At 56.8% G+C, this 13155-nt stretch overlaps 1 protein-coding gene across 8 annotated transcripts in view; it reads left to right on the forward strand.

Annotated features, from left to right (window-relative positions):
• The first annotated feature begins 3423 nt into the window (after positions 1-3423).
• The window catches only part of ADCYAP1R1 (ADCYAP receptor type I), a 56985-nt gene continuing 47253 nt past the window's right edge, over positions 3424-13155 (forward strand). For 6 of the 8 annotated variants that reach the window (XM_027574431.1, XM_027574433.1, XM_027574434.1 and 3 more), the window contains exon 1: positions 3424-3703. The gene's annotated coding sequence lies outside the window, so the exon portion shown is untranslated. Of the gene's footprint in view, positions 3704-11477; positions 11498-11611; positions 11687-13155 lie in introns of those variants that run through there. The other 2 variants (XM_027574429.1, XM_027574430.2) reach the window with 2 other exon arrangements.

The raw sequence follows: 13155 nt of genomic DNA on the forward strand, positions 1-13155 counted from the left end.
GACCCAGGATCAGTATTTTCTACTCCACAGAAAGAAACACATACTCCAAAGCCTGGCATTCAAGGCCCATTCCATTCCCCAGATATGAGTTAAATGGGTTAATGCACGTAAGGCAGTTGCTTCCCATCCTTCTCATGTCTTGGAGCACAGAGAAAACAAAAATATTTATATAGCTCCTGGCTGCCTAGCAGGCTGAGGGACAGCATCGCAGTACACGTATGACCAGAGCCGGACATACGAGCATGCCACCTGGGGACGATCACATGTAAAGCATTTAGCAGAGGGCCTGTGACGGTGGTTCTGAACCTTAGCTGCACGTTAGGGTGAGCTTTAAAGAAAATACTTTTGCCCGGGCCTTACCACAGACCAGCCATCTAGTGATTTTGGGTGGTGAGGCTGGGGCATGGGTATATTTTTAAAGTTCCCCAGTGACTCTGGAGCACCAGGAGAGTTGAGAACCACTGGCCCTAGGCAAGGTGAACATTCGGCACATGTCAGCCACCTGTAGTGAAAATGCTTCCTTGTCCTCCAATGTGCTGCCCTCCTTGGCTGAGCAGCAGAAAGGCTGGGCTGGGCTGGGCTGGGGGGCCAGGAGTCATGGAGGGCACTGCTGTTCAGGAGAGATGGATGCTGGGTAGGGCAGCCTGGCATCCATCTCCCTCAGTCCTGTCTCAGAAAATTGAATTAAAAGCCGTATTTTTCAGCCGCTGCCCGCCTGGCTGGCTGGCATGTGGACGGGAGCTGAGGCAGTGAGCACCTCAGGGTAGGGAAAAGGCTGTTGAGAAGGCCTCTAGCCTCCCTCCCTAAAAGAGTGAAGGCAACTCAAGGGGTCCTTTGGGAGGAGAACATTCCCACGGGTGGGCTCTCAGCCTCCAATCTTCCCAAAGCCAGGCATATAGGGTGAGAATGGGCTGACTGGCTCGGAAGAAGGGGGAGACTCTGGCTCTGTCCTTGGGGAGGTGCCATCTGGGGAAACAGAATTGGTGTAGCTGCTGCTCAAGGAGAACCACGTTTGTTTGGAGAGACCAGAGCCTCTGCCTGGAAGAGCAGAGAAGAGTCCAGGATGTGAGACCCCAGCCTGGGCCTCCAGCATGATGGAGGCAGCCCACCAGGTAGAACACCACTAAGTTGAACACCGGGACCCAGGCTCTGGTCCCCAATCTCATGAGAGAGTTGCCTGTGTGTCCTCAGCCCGGTCCTCTCGTCCCTCTGGTTGCAGGCACTTCATTCACAGGGAAGGGGACTGGACAGCCCTCCTGGATCCGAGCTCTGATGGTCCCCTCCATGCCTCAGCCAGGCTGGTGCTCCCTAGGTAGGGCTGGGATTAGAGTCCACCTACAAGGCTGGCTGGCCCATACAGCACTTTGGAGAGAATTGGAGAGGTGCCCCCTCTAGGACCAATTAAAAGTGCTCACTGCCCACACCAAGGCATACATGTGGGGACACAGAACAGACAGAAGGGGATACAGAACCCTGAGTGGGACCTGGAGCACTAGGTATAAAAAAGGGAATAAACCTGGAACAGAATGTAGACGCTCAGAGCCAAAGGGACCTCTTCCGGGGCCTTGGCCATTGACATTTCCAGGTTGAGCTGGTCTGCCGTAGGTGACTCTTGATTTCCACCCTTCCTCGTGCTCCCAGGCCCCTAGCATCCTGAACATCCTGCTTCCCTCCTGACTCTGAGACAGCCTTTCCTTCCCTCTCCTGGCATTTCACAGTTTATGGAGCACCTTCATACACAGCATCTCATTTGATCTTCACAGCAGAGGAAGGGAGCAGGCTCCCAGGGGTTAAGGCAATGAGCTAGGCACAGGAGTAGCCAGGTCCAGGGGGAGGTCCTGTCTGTCCGTCTGTCTAACTCTAGCACAGCACCTGGCCCTCTTCTCTCCAGAGAGTTCCCACTCTTTATTGACACAGAGAAGGACTGGCATTCTCTTCCTCCGGGAAGTTTTCCTGGACTGAAAGGAATGAGATTCATGCAGACCAACAGTGTGGAGTACCAGCAGGGGCCAATGTTCGCTGTGCAGTGAAGAGACACCACCAAGTCGCTGTGTGGGCCTAGGAGTTCCTTGCCTCTTTCTGGGGCCTCAGATACCTCTTCTAAGTCTCCGTTATGGATTCCTTTTCTCAGTTGGACTGGAATCCTCAAGGAAAGACTCATCTCTTCCTCCTGCCCCCTCCTTCTGAGGCTTCCTTAGTAAGGCGGCCACCCCCAAGGCTTGGCCCACGGGAGGCTGGACAGTAACTTACTGGGATGGGGAGGACAGCCTGGCTGCGGGACTGTGGTTGGGGTATGGAGGAAGCTCTTGGGATGCTCAAGCCTGGGGTGTGACCAGAAGCGGAGAGCAGTGGCAGATAGCAGCGGGGGCTGTAGGTAGGCAGGGGTTAAGTACTTTGCCTGGGAGTGGGTAACGATTCTCAGTTAGGCTTTGGCTCCACTACTGACAGGCCACAGGACCTTGACCAGTTCAGTTCCCCTCATTAAGCCTCATTTATCCAGCTGTACTAGAAAGAGGCTGAGTAGGACTACAGTAACAGTAACAATTGTAATTTATTCATTAATGAGTAAATAAAATCAGTGAAAACCTAGTATGGGGTATATGTACCATTCTTACTTAATGCTGCTGTCAAGATGGGGGGCCGGGTAGGTATTCCCCTGTACAGGTGAAGAAGCTGAGGCTCAGAGAGGTCAGGTCGCCAGCCCAAGCTCGCCGAACCAGCCCTGGGGACTGGAGCACAAGCCGACTCCTGGGCTTTTAAGTTGTTGTAAGCCCCCTGCCCCTTTCTAGCCATAGAGATGTTCTCTAGGGGGTCACATTTCAGGACATCCAGGCAGGCCAAAGCTAGCTGCCCTTCCCAGACCCCGGCTGTGGGGGCAAAGAGTAACCCAAGCAGAGTCTGGGACTTGCGCGGTAAGGAAGGCTTCCCGGAGGAGGAAACACAGGCTCAGACAGATGGACAGACAGGGACTCGTGAGGACGCGGAAGGGAGAAGGAAGAGGGCTTTCTCACTCTAGGTATCCTGGGGAGGGTGGAAAGGAGGGCAGTGAGTCCCAGAGAAGACCGGACTCTGAGCTGCGGAAGCCCAGCGACAGTGGGGGTCTTCGCCTCCGCACCGCCGGCCCAGGGTTCTCCACCGCAGCTCCTGCTGGTGTCTGCCGAGAGGCCGGGCGAAGGCGCCGGGCGGGGTCCTGCTCCCCGGCACAACCCCGGCCTAACCCCTCCCCCGGGCGCCCATTGGTCTACACCCGCCCCCAACCCTGCCAAGTGCGCGGCAGAGGCGGTGGTCGGTCGCCTCCCTCCGGCCCCCGGCCGGGCTTCGCGGCGGAGGCGGTGCCTCTCCCGCAGGGCAGAGCCGACTGGGCGGCGCGCGGCGCGGGGCGGGCGAGGCCAGGCGGGGGGCGCCGCGCTCGGGCCCCGGGCGGGGACTGACGGCGGCGGCGGCGGTGGCGGTGGCGGCTCTAGGCGAGCGCGGTCCCCGCGTGCGCACACGCACACGCCGCCGCGCAGGGACCGCGGACACCGGCCGCCGGCGGACACACGGACGCGGAGACCCGGGCTCGGCGCGTGCTTCTCGGCGCACCCGCTCCCCATCCCCAGGCGGCGCCGGGCGCGGACTCCCGGCTGTGCGCCCTCCCCCCGCGGAGTCTGCCCCGGGCCGCCCCGCAGCCCACAGTCCCGCGGCGAGGCCCGGCTGTGAGCAGGTAAGGGCCGCCCAGCCGCCCCTGCCCTTCCACGGCCCGCCCGCCCCCTCCCGATCCAGAACCCTCGCCCCCCCGCTCCCCCCTTTCCCGGGGGACAGCGGACCCCTTCCTCCAGCTCGGTGATCTCCGCAAGCCGCGTCCTCCACCGACTGATAGCGGGGCCGGGGCCAGCGCGGGCCAACCTGCCGAATCCGAAATGAAGCCCCCTCCCGGTGCTGCTCCCTTCCTGCGCGACAGTCTGACAACGCCCCCCCTTCCCCCCACCCCCCAGTATCTGGGATAGTACTTGGGGCAGCCGATCCCTGCAGCTCCCAGGGGCTTCCTCTCGCCCCTCCCCGTGCCAGAGCGAGGACCAGGGGCAGGAAAGGCACTGCGGCCAGAGGGACCCAGAGGGACCTGTCTCCTTACTCCCAAGGCAGAGGGACGCGCCTACGCGGATCGGGAAGGCAACGCTGGAGGGTCTCTGGGTGCTGGCTACCGCGGTCCTCACGGGGTTTGAGGGGTGGGCAAGTGATGTGCTGGGTGGGTGGGTGGGGGGGGGGTAGGGGCCAGCCTAGAATGTCCACCTATAGTGCCACATTCGGGGTTATTCAAAAGAGCATCGTCTCTCGGTTTCCCGCGGCGCAGAGGGGATGGGGTCTTGATGCCTGGGCTTAGGTGGTCTCTCAGGGAACGCCCTAAGGGGGCCTATGGGAGAAAAGCTCCGGCTTCCCTGGGCCCAAGTGGGCCAGCCCGAGACCCCTGCCGGCCGCCTTAAAGGCACAGGCTCCTGCTGCAGCAGCGGGAGGCGGGGGCCACATCCTGGGCGGGACGTTGGCGCTTTGAGCGGGTCAGAAGGGGCCCGGGCTCCAGTGGATGAAGCTAGCTGCTCAGGAGGGAGGCCGGCCAGAAGCTGATTGCATTTCACACGGAGCTGGGGAGTGGAACCTCACTACTGGAAGGAGTTCAGGCCCCCTTAGGAAGCTGCCTGGGGGGAGGGGTGGTGGTGGACCCCTGTGACTTTTCCAGACCATTTCTATGCTTTTAGTGCAGTCTCCCTGACTTTACCCCCCGCGTTACAGTGTCCCACAAGCATCCCCCCTCCCCCTTAAAAAAAGAAAAGACACAGCATTTAGCTTTTCTGGTGAACAGCCCTGTGTGTGTGTGAGGGGGGGTGGTTGGGGGATGGGATAGGGCTACACAGGGTCTCTGGAGGGCCACTTGCCTTGGGATTGCTGCTGGGCAGAGAGAGACAAGCATCAGGTCAGGCTAGAGGCTTTTGAGTGTATGTGAACTAATGAAGGGGATGAAAACCTATTTATGAGCCTGGGGGATGGGCAGCAGCAGCACCCAGATTTTCTCAGGAGGCTCCAATCTCAGTTTGGTGCTGGCTGCAGGTGGGGTTGGCAGAGCCCCCAGTGCCCAGCTGACTCTGGGGCTCCTGCTCCCTGCTGACCTTGGGGAGGGCAAGCAGAGGTACCAATCTGGATGCAAACCAAAATTGGAAGATACAGATTAGAGACATTGGGGTGGGCCCGTGGCCAAATCTTCCAGCCAATCCATCAACAGGTGTGTGAGGTGACCAGGGAGGTAGACCTGGTCCCTTCCTCTATGGATGATTAATTGGTGGGTCTGTACCTGGGCAGGCTCCCTCTGGTCTGTTTGCCCCTATGTGCTGTGAGGACAGGTCTCTGTGGGGAGCCTCTCGAGGGACCCTTCCTTGCATTCTGAGGACTAATCAGGCTAGAGCTTCCATTAAAGTCCCCTTCTGTGTAAAGTTCGGTCTGTCGGGTGGTTGATTGGAGAAACACTTTGGGACCCCCCCTTTTTTTTTCATGAGGCCACCCCTCCCTGTCATGCCCGTACTTTGGGACACTCCCTCAATTCATGTTGACTAAACAAACACATAAAATGGGTATTTAGAGATCAGTATGTGCAGCTGAGAGGCTAGGAAGAACAGGAGCTCAGGCCACAGGGTGGCTTTCTTCCTGGGGATGTGGCCTCAGATTGAGGGTCCCAGGCCTCTGGCGTCGCAGGGACGAAGTCTTCCGTGACCGAGGGCTGGCACCGATTAAGTGGGGGACACTTTTTGCGGTCTTCCAGAGGACAGAAACAAGGTGTGCCAAGCGCAGAGCAAGAGCTCCGCTCAGTGCCATGAAGGCCTCGCTTACCTGAGAGCCGCCCAGTGTGGAGCCCACCCCTGGGGTGACAGTGGGTTTCCTGTCTTAGGAGGTATGTGAGCAGAGGTCTGATACCCCAAACAGGGCTGCCTGGGGGCTTTCTACACTGGTAGGGCCTGAAACCTTGGCTGCCCCTGGACAGAGGAATCTGAGTCCAGAGACTGAACGTGCTGGGCCTAGTGGTCCAGCTGCCTGGCAACATAAAGGCTTGGAAACTCCTCAGCGGCGACATTTGTACTGAGCCCTGGATGCTGTCAGCGGCACATGGTGACAGCCACCCCCACAGTGACACACAAAGAGGGAGTGACACACTGCCGGGAAGGCATGTAGGTGTCCAGTGACACCTGCCAGAGAGCTGGGGTGGGACGTGCAACAGCAGAAAGACGTATGGACGTTGGGACACACTGTCTCATCCAGATCTGGGCGTACCTGGGGACTCAGACACTTGCCCTAGGAAGATCACTAAAGTCTTCCGTAATGAAAGTCCAGATGCACGCGGCATCGGACGGAGAAAGCGTATGTGTGGCATGAGATTCGATGGAGGGCTGACACACTTTTTCTGTAAAGGGCTAGATAGTAAATACTTTGGCTTTGCTGGCCATTCACCCTGTGGTACCTACTTGGTTCTGCTGTCGTAGTGGGAAAGCAACCATAGGTGATACATAAGTAAATGAGCGTGTCTGGGTTCTGATAAACTCTGCTTAGGGACGCTGACGTTTGAATTTCATAACAATTTTTATGTGTCATGAAATATGAGTCTTTAATTTTTTCTGATCCTTTAAAAATGTAAAAACCTTTCTTAGCTCCCTGGCTGTCCAAAAGTAAGTGACAGGCTGGGTCTGACCTGCTGGAAGTGCTTGCCAACCTCTGGGCTGGAGGAACGTTAGAGAAAAGTAGTTTAAAAGGTTAAAGGAGGGAGGGCTTGGTCCTTGGGAGCCCGAGCTGCCCTAGGGGCTCTTGGATGCTTCCCTCCACTCTGCCTGGAGCTCGGGGTACCCATCTGCTTAATGGGTCAGTGCCAGGAGAGCCTCCCTGCCTGGTCTCAGCACCCCACCCCAGACAGACCTTTGCTGTGTCCGTGTGATAAATCTACTCTAAGGACACCTGGAGACAGCATTCATGGACATGAAATGACATTGTATCACTTCAGCTCACCAAATAGGTCCCGAGTTCCCCTTTCCCATTCACCCTCTGTGTCCAGGTCCATGCCCACTTCCACCAGGAGGGAGATGCAGGGACACCTGAACATGCGCCATGTTTCCAACAAGATTTGAAACTCAGTGAGCAGGACGGGACCTGAAACAGCCCAGGCAGGAGGGAGGGTCTCCTTAGCTAGGGGTGGTGGTTCTCAGACAAGGGTGAGATCGGTGGAGGCAGATGCAGCCAGGGTGGGCTTTCTAGAGATGGTGGCGGGAGGTGGCTTTGACCTTGAGAAATACCTGGATGCTCTCATCCCAGTGCTATGCATTGCCTTCGCTGTCCTCAACCTTCCGCCCTGACAAGTAGGCACTGCAGAGGCTTGGCTGAGAAAAAACAAAACAAAACAAAACAAAACAAAAAAAACCGTAGCTCCTTTGTAGGCTCCCGCACATTTCCCAGCTTCTGATTTAAGGCTGTGTAGTGAACCAGGTCTTGCCTTTGGTTTCTTCCCTTCCCTCCTGTTCCCTTCTGACATTTCCTTCCTGCCATTTTCCCCAAGGTGGGCCAGGGAGACTTTCCTCTCCCATTTTCCCTGTGTCTCTGGATTCTGTTCCCTGCTTTCCGTTCCAGCTGCCCTTCCCCGCCCAGGCCACACGCACCTCTACCCTGAATCCAGAAAATGGCCTCAGTGTAGGTTTTTCGCCTTCTGCTGGGCTTGCCAGCCTTCTGAGGAGTATTGCCTCAGTGGAAAGCTTATCACTTCACTCCCCAGCTTAGGGCTCTTCAGTGCTCCTGTTCTACCCCGGGACCAAGGCTGCAGTGTCCCTGGCACCTGCCAACTGGCACCAACCTCCCATCCTCTCGTCCACCCCTACCTCCTGACATCTTGCTGAGCCCCTCAGCACCCCCAAGTCACCTTCCCAAGCCCATCCACCAGGCACTCGGCTGAGATCTCTGGGCGCCCACTGTATGTTGGGGGCCCATGCGAATCAGAGCTGGCCCTCCCTTTTAGGGGCTCACATCCACTCAGGAGGGACTGCTGGTTGACAAGGGTCAGCAGATAGAGAGGCACTCTCAGTCCCTCCCTGCCTGTGAGGTGCTCAGGAGACTGTCAACAAACAAGAGTCTCCTCCTGGCTTCCGGGCCCTCCTTTCCACCCTCTCCCTCCGTGCCTCCCACCACCTTCCACCAGGCCTCTCCCTGCTATATGGACTCTTTCCCCTCTTCTGTTATCTTCTGCTAAATCCTTCCCTTCTTCTTCCCTCTCCCTCTGGATGGGTGGAGGGGGGTGGGTCTCTCTGTGGCATTGAACTCCCAGCAACCCTTCCAGGACAGCAGAGGGGCCTGGACTAGTCAGCTGGAAAGGCTTTGCAGCATGACCTTGGGAAAGTCTCCTGGTTTCTCGGGGCCTCAGACCCTCACAAGAGTGATGGGGTAACACTGCCAACATGCACACGTGCGTTCCAGCCCAGCCCTTCCCTGCCCTGAGCCCCAGTTTCCCACATGTCCCAGTGGAGGGTGCGGGTGGAATCATGAGGGACCCTTCCAGGGACCTGGGTTCTGTTATCTATTGTGCACAGGACCCCAGTAGCCAGGCTTTGGAAGGGGAAGGTTTGAACACCTGGAGGAGCATCGGCATTAATGATTGATCCTGCGATTGACAGGATGCCCTTTACCCAGCATTGGGCTCTGTCCTTTATCAGCTCTGACTCTGTCGAGGAGGAACGAGGTTCTAGAGGTTTCCCTGTTCCTTCCCAGAAGCAAGTGTAGTTCCCTACTTTTGAGGGGTGAACTTGGCGGGGGTGGGGTGGGTAACATTTTATCTTTCAGTCTTCCCTCCCTGCTTTCCTGCCCTGGGAGGGAGAGGAGGAAGTGTGGGACAGGTCCTGCTCAGGTACATTAAAAGGAGTATGTGGTGAGCAAGGGAGGCCAGTGAGCCACTTCTCATGGGTCATCTGTCCCGTGTCAGGCTTGGCGCTGCCTGGTGACAGGGAGGGATGCTGAGCAGCCAGAAGAGTTCATGGGGCCCCGGCCCCATAAGGGCAGAAGAAGGACCTAGATCTATGTGGCCCAAGGGAGAGGGAGGGTGGAATGCTGCCCTCCCACTCTGGGGGTGTCCAGAAGGCAAAGATTGGCCCAGAAGGACATGGAGCATGAAGGAAAGACATCAGAGCTTTCCTATGAGGGCCTTGGACCAGCCGCTGGAGGAGGGTGAGCACCCTGTCCCAGGAGCTGGGCCATCCTCAGCTGGGGTGCAGCAGAAAGGGTCCTCCTGCAGGGTGCAGGGCAGAGGGGAGTGGCTGGAGGGTGTCGGAGCCCCCTCCCACTCCGAGGGGAAAGTGGGAGCCCCATGAGTCACCACTATAGCTCTGGTGTGCTGACTGATGATGCTGTCTTCCTGTGTGCTGGGCGCAGAGGCTCCCCGGACAACACGGCTGCTCTCATCTCTTCCCGCTGCCATCAGTCACTGGGCTGGTGGGGCCTGAAGAGGGCCCCTGAGTGTGGACAGGGGAGCAGACTCCCCTCTAGACCATGTATCTGTCACACATCCATTCCTGCCAGGTAGGGCTCCAGTACTTTCTGCTGTGGGACCTTGGGAAGTATCTCCTCTTCTCTGGGCTCAGTTTCCCCACAGGGGAACTCAACAGTGATAGTGGAAGGTGGCCTTTAAAGTTCGTCTCAGGTGTGAAATGGTGTGTCTATAATGAACTCTTCCAAAGGAAGGTATTACAGATGTAGAAATATGGGCAGGGCGTAGCAGAAGTTCTGACCAATCCCCAAAGGTGTGAGAAGGATCACTAATAACATACAATGAGTTCTGAGTTGAGCTTCCTTTTACCAGAGACAGAGAATGACAGGAGCGTAAGGATGGAGTGTACAAGCTTTGGAGCTAGCCTGCTTGGGTTCCCTTCCCAGCTCTACCACCTATTTGCTGTGTGACCTTGGAGAAGTTACTTAAATCTCTCTGTGCCTTAGTCACCTTAGCTATAGAATGAGGATAATGCTAGTAACTACTTCAAGGTTTGGGGCAGGCGAAAGGAGTTAATGCAAACTGATGGCTTGGAAGGGTGCCTGGCACATACTGAGTATTTAATAAATGTTAGTCATTAGCAAATAAAGGTGCAGCGGTCCTGCCACTCCCATTTTGAAAGTGACACAGGGCTATGGGGACAGAGGTGACAGCAAAAGGTGCAGAAACCTGAACACAATAGTAAGAAATTAGTAACGGTTAATGCCCTACTGGGAACCAGGCTATTCTGTATACTCTGTAGTTTACTTACATGAATTTGTTGGTGTCTCACAGTAGTATCTATGAGATAGGCATTACTATTATTTCCATTTTACAGACAGTCAAATTGAGGCACAGGAAAAACTGGCGTGCCTGAAGTCCTAAGGCTTAAAACGCTGGCAAAATTGTCCCCACGTCCACCACCATAAATGCCAGGGAGTAGAGTTTAATTGTTCTCAGATCAGTTGCAAAAGCCAATTGCCCCAGCAGAGCCTGGACCCAAGAGAGCGAGCCTAGGAATACTGGTCACCAGGTCGTCCTGAGCCAGCTGCATGGCTGGGCCGAAAGAGCCCGGTGTTCATCCTCAGGGAGGGGAGAGTCCAACCCCAGACTGCAGTGGCCGGGCCTAGCCTTGTCCTGGGAGAGGGTCACTGGCAGGCTGGGGGAGTGCAGAGGGGGGAGGCAGCCAGGACGAGGGGGAGGAGGAGCAACTGACAGGGCTGCAGGTGACAGGCCCCGGGGACGCATTCAGGGGCACCATGCCTGTGGCCCACAAGAGGAGCAGGTTTGGGGCAGGTGGCCTCCAGCTGTAAACTCTGAGCGCTGTCCAACAAGGATGGGGCAGGGAGACGTCAGAGCGTGGACGGCGGGGCGGGCAGAAGTGCCAGAAGGGGCTGAGGAGACTGTCGTCTCGGAGAAGCTGGAGAAGGTAATCCCTGAGGTCCCCAGCCAGCGTGGGGGCGTGGGAAGATATAGGTCCGGGAGCTCCCACGCTCTCTCTCGCGGGTGAGTCTAGTGGGCAGGGGAGTAGTGGGGAGAGTGAACAAGAGACAATAGTGGGCTAAGGGAGTAGATCTTAAGAGTTCTCATCGTGAGAAAAATGTAACCGTGTGGTGACGACATTGACTTGGCTTACTGTGGTGACAATATATACAAATATCAAATCGTTACATCGTGTACCTGGAACTAATATAACCTTATATGTCAATTATATCTCAATTAAAAAAAAAGAGAGGGCAACAGTGGGAATGGGGAACCCGGGTCTAGTTCCAGATAAGGCCCTGTGTTGAGCATACCCCAGCCCCTCCACCCTGCGTCACTGGGCTGCTTCCCATCCTTGCCGAAGCAGCCTAGTGACAAAGCAGAGCTGGGGGATGGTTGGGCTGGGGCCTCCGCTTGGGCTTGTTTTGAATCAGTGCAGCTGTGGCCGAGGAACGGGGCCTGCCGAGAGCGGGCAGGAGCATCCTGCGAGCCCGGCGTCCCCGTGTGAGTGCGTGAGCGTGTGCGTGCTCGCGTGGGCATGTGTGCATGTTTGTGTGTGCGCCTGTGCCTGAATCCAGATAGAGCTGATTGCCTCTGTGTATCTGAATGCCTTTGCAGAATCGGGGTGTGTGTCACTACACAGATCGAGGATCTGATAAACAGGAGTCTCTGCGCTGCCGTCTGATTGCATCTGTACGTATCTTTATTGTGTTCTGCATGTGCTTCTGCGTTTCTGTGAAAGCGAGTGTGCGAGAGTGTGTGTGGAGTTGTCTGCCAGCCCTTGAAGGAATCTCCCCCTCTGCGTATTCCATGCATGGCTGTGTACTGATGCCTCAAGTGGGTGCCCTGGGGATAAATGTCTCTCTTTGTCTCTGTGGGGTTGACGTGTGTTTATGCTCTTCTCTGTGGACCTGTTTCTGTGTATTTGTGTGTGTGTGTGTGTGTGTGTGTGTGTGTGTGTGAGAGAGAGAGAGAGAGAGAGAGAGAGGGAGGGAGGGAGGGAGAGAGAGAGAGAGAGAGAGGGAGGAGATAATCAGAGATCAGCCAGCTCTCAAACACAGATTCATTCTCTGCCTGCTTGCTGCCCCCCACTTGCCCTTAGAGCAACCAGAGTCGTGGAAGCTGCTTGCTCTTCCGGACCAGCTCTCTGAGTTCTAATAAAGGTCAAAACAGGGACTTTAAAATCCTACTCTCCATGAGAGTTACCTGGAGAGCCAAAACCTGCATCGATGTCCGGGCCCCCACCCCAGAGAGACTGACTCAGTTGGGCAGGGGTGTTTTTAAATGCTCCTCACTCCTCGGTGGTCCTGATGGGTGGTCCGGGCTGAGTGTGGGCTAAGAGGTCAGAGCACGTCTTCAGACTGGGGTTGGGGCTCAGGGAGGGGGCAGCCAGTCTCCATTTGCGGGATCCCCGTCCTGAAGGAGGCAGGAGAGCTGTTGCCATCTCAGGATATTGCTGAGAGCAGGAAGCCCTGATTTCACATCTGAGTGCTCTTGCCAGATGTCCTTCTCGAGGAACTTTGCTCTGTGCCCCAGGGCAGAGGTCTCCCCCAAGGAACAGAAACAGCCGCTCGCCCCTGTTTCTGGTGGCACCTTGCTGGGAGTACGAGGGAGGTGGCCCCTGAGGAAGGAACGCTGTGTCCGCTTGGTGACACGGGCTGTGCACCCATTTCCCTTCTATGGCTCTTGTCTGGGCCCTGCTGGCCAGGAGGGAGCTGAGATGAGGAGTCACCTTCCTCCTGGCTAAGACAGCTGAGATCCACAGAAGCCAAGGGTCTAGATGGTGGCTGGGTGTGGGGCCAGAGCCCAGGTGCAGGCTGTAGGCTGGGGCTGCTGACACCCACCCCCTCCAGATGGGCTGATGGAGGTGCCAGGGCCACCTGGCATGGTCCTGGGTGGGGGCCCACCTGACTTCACATCTCACTGGCCTTTGGCCTGACATTGTCCTAGGTGTGGAAGAGTCAGCTGCAGATCGCAGACGTTTGCTGCCTTGTGGTGGCTTCTCTAAGCCCTTCCCTGGCCGAGAGAGACAGCCTGTGTGCTGAGCCAGTCGGGTCAGAGTGTCAGCTCCTGCCTCAGCACACAGGGCTTTAGGCTCCTCAGGGAGAGCGGAGGTGACCGAGCCCACTGGGGACCAGCACTGCCGGGTCATGCCAGAAGCA

This window comes from Zalophus californianus, chromosome 12, assembly GCF_009762305.2.
Source record: "Zalophus californianus isolate mZalCal1 chromosome 12, mZalCal1.pri.v2, whole genome shotgun sequence".
NCBI classification, from domain to species: Eukaryota; Metazoa; Chordata; class Mammalia; order Carnivora; family Otariidae; genus Zalophus; species Zalophus californianus.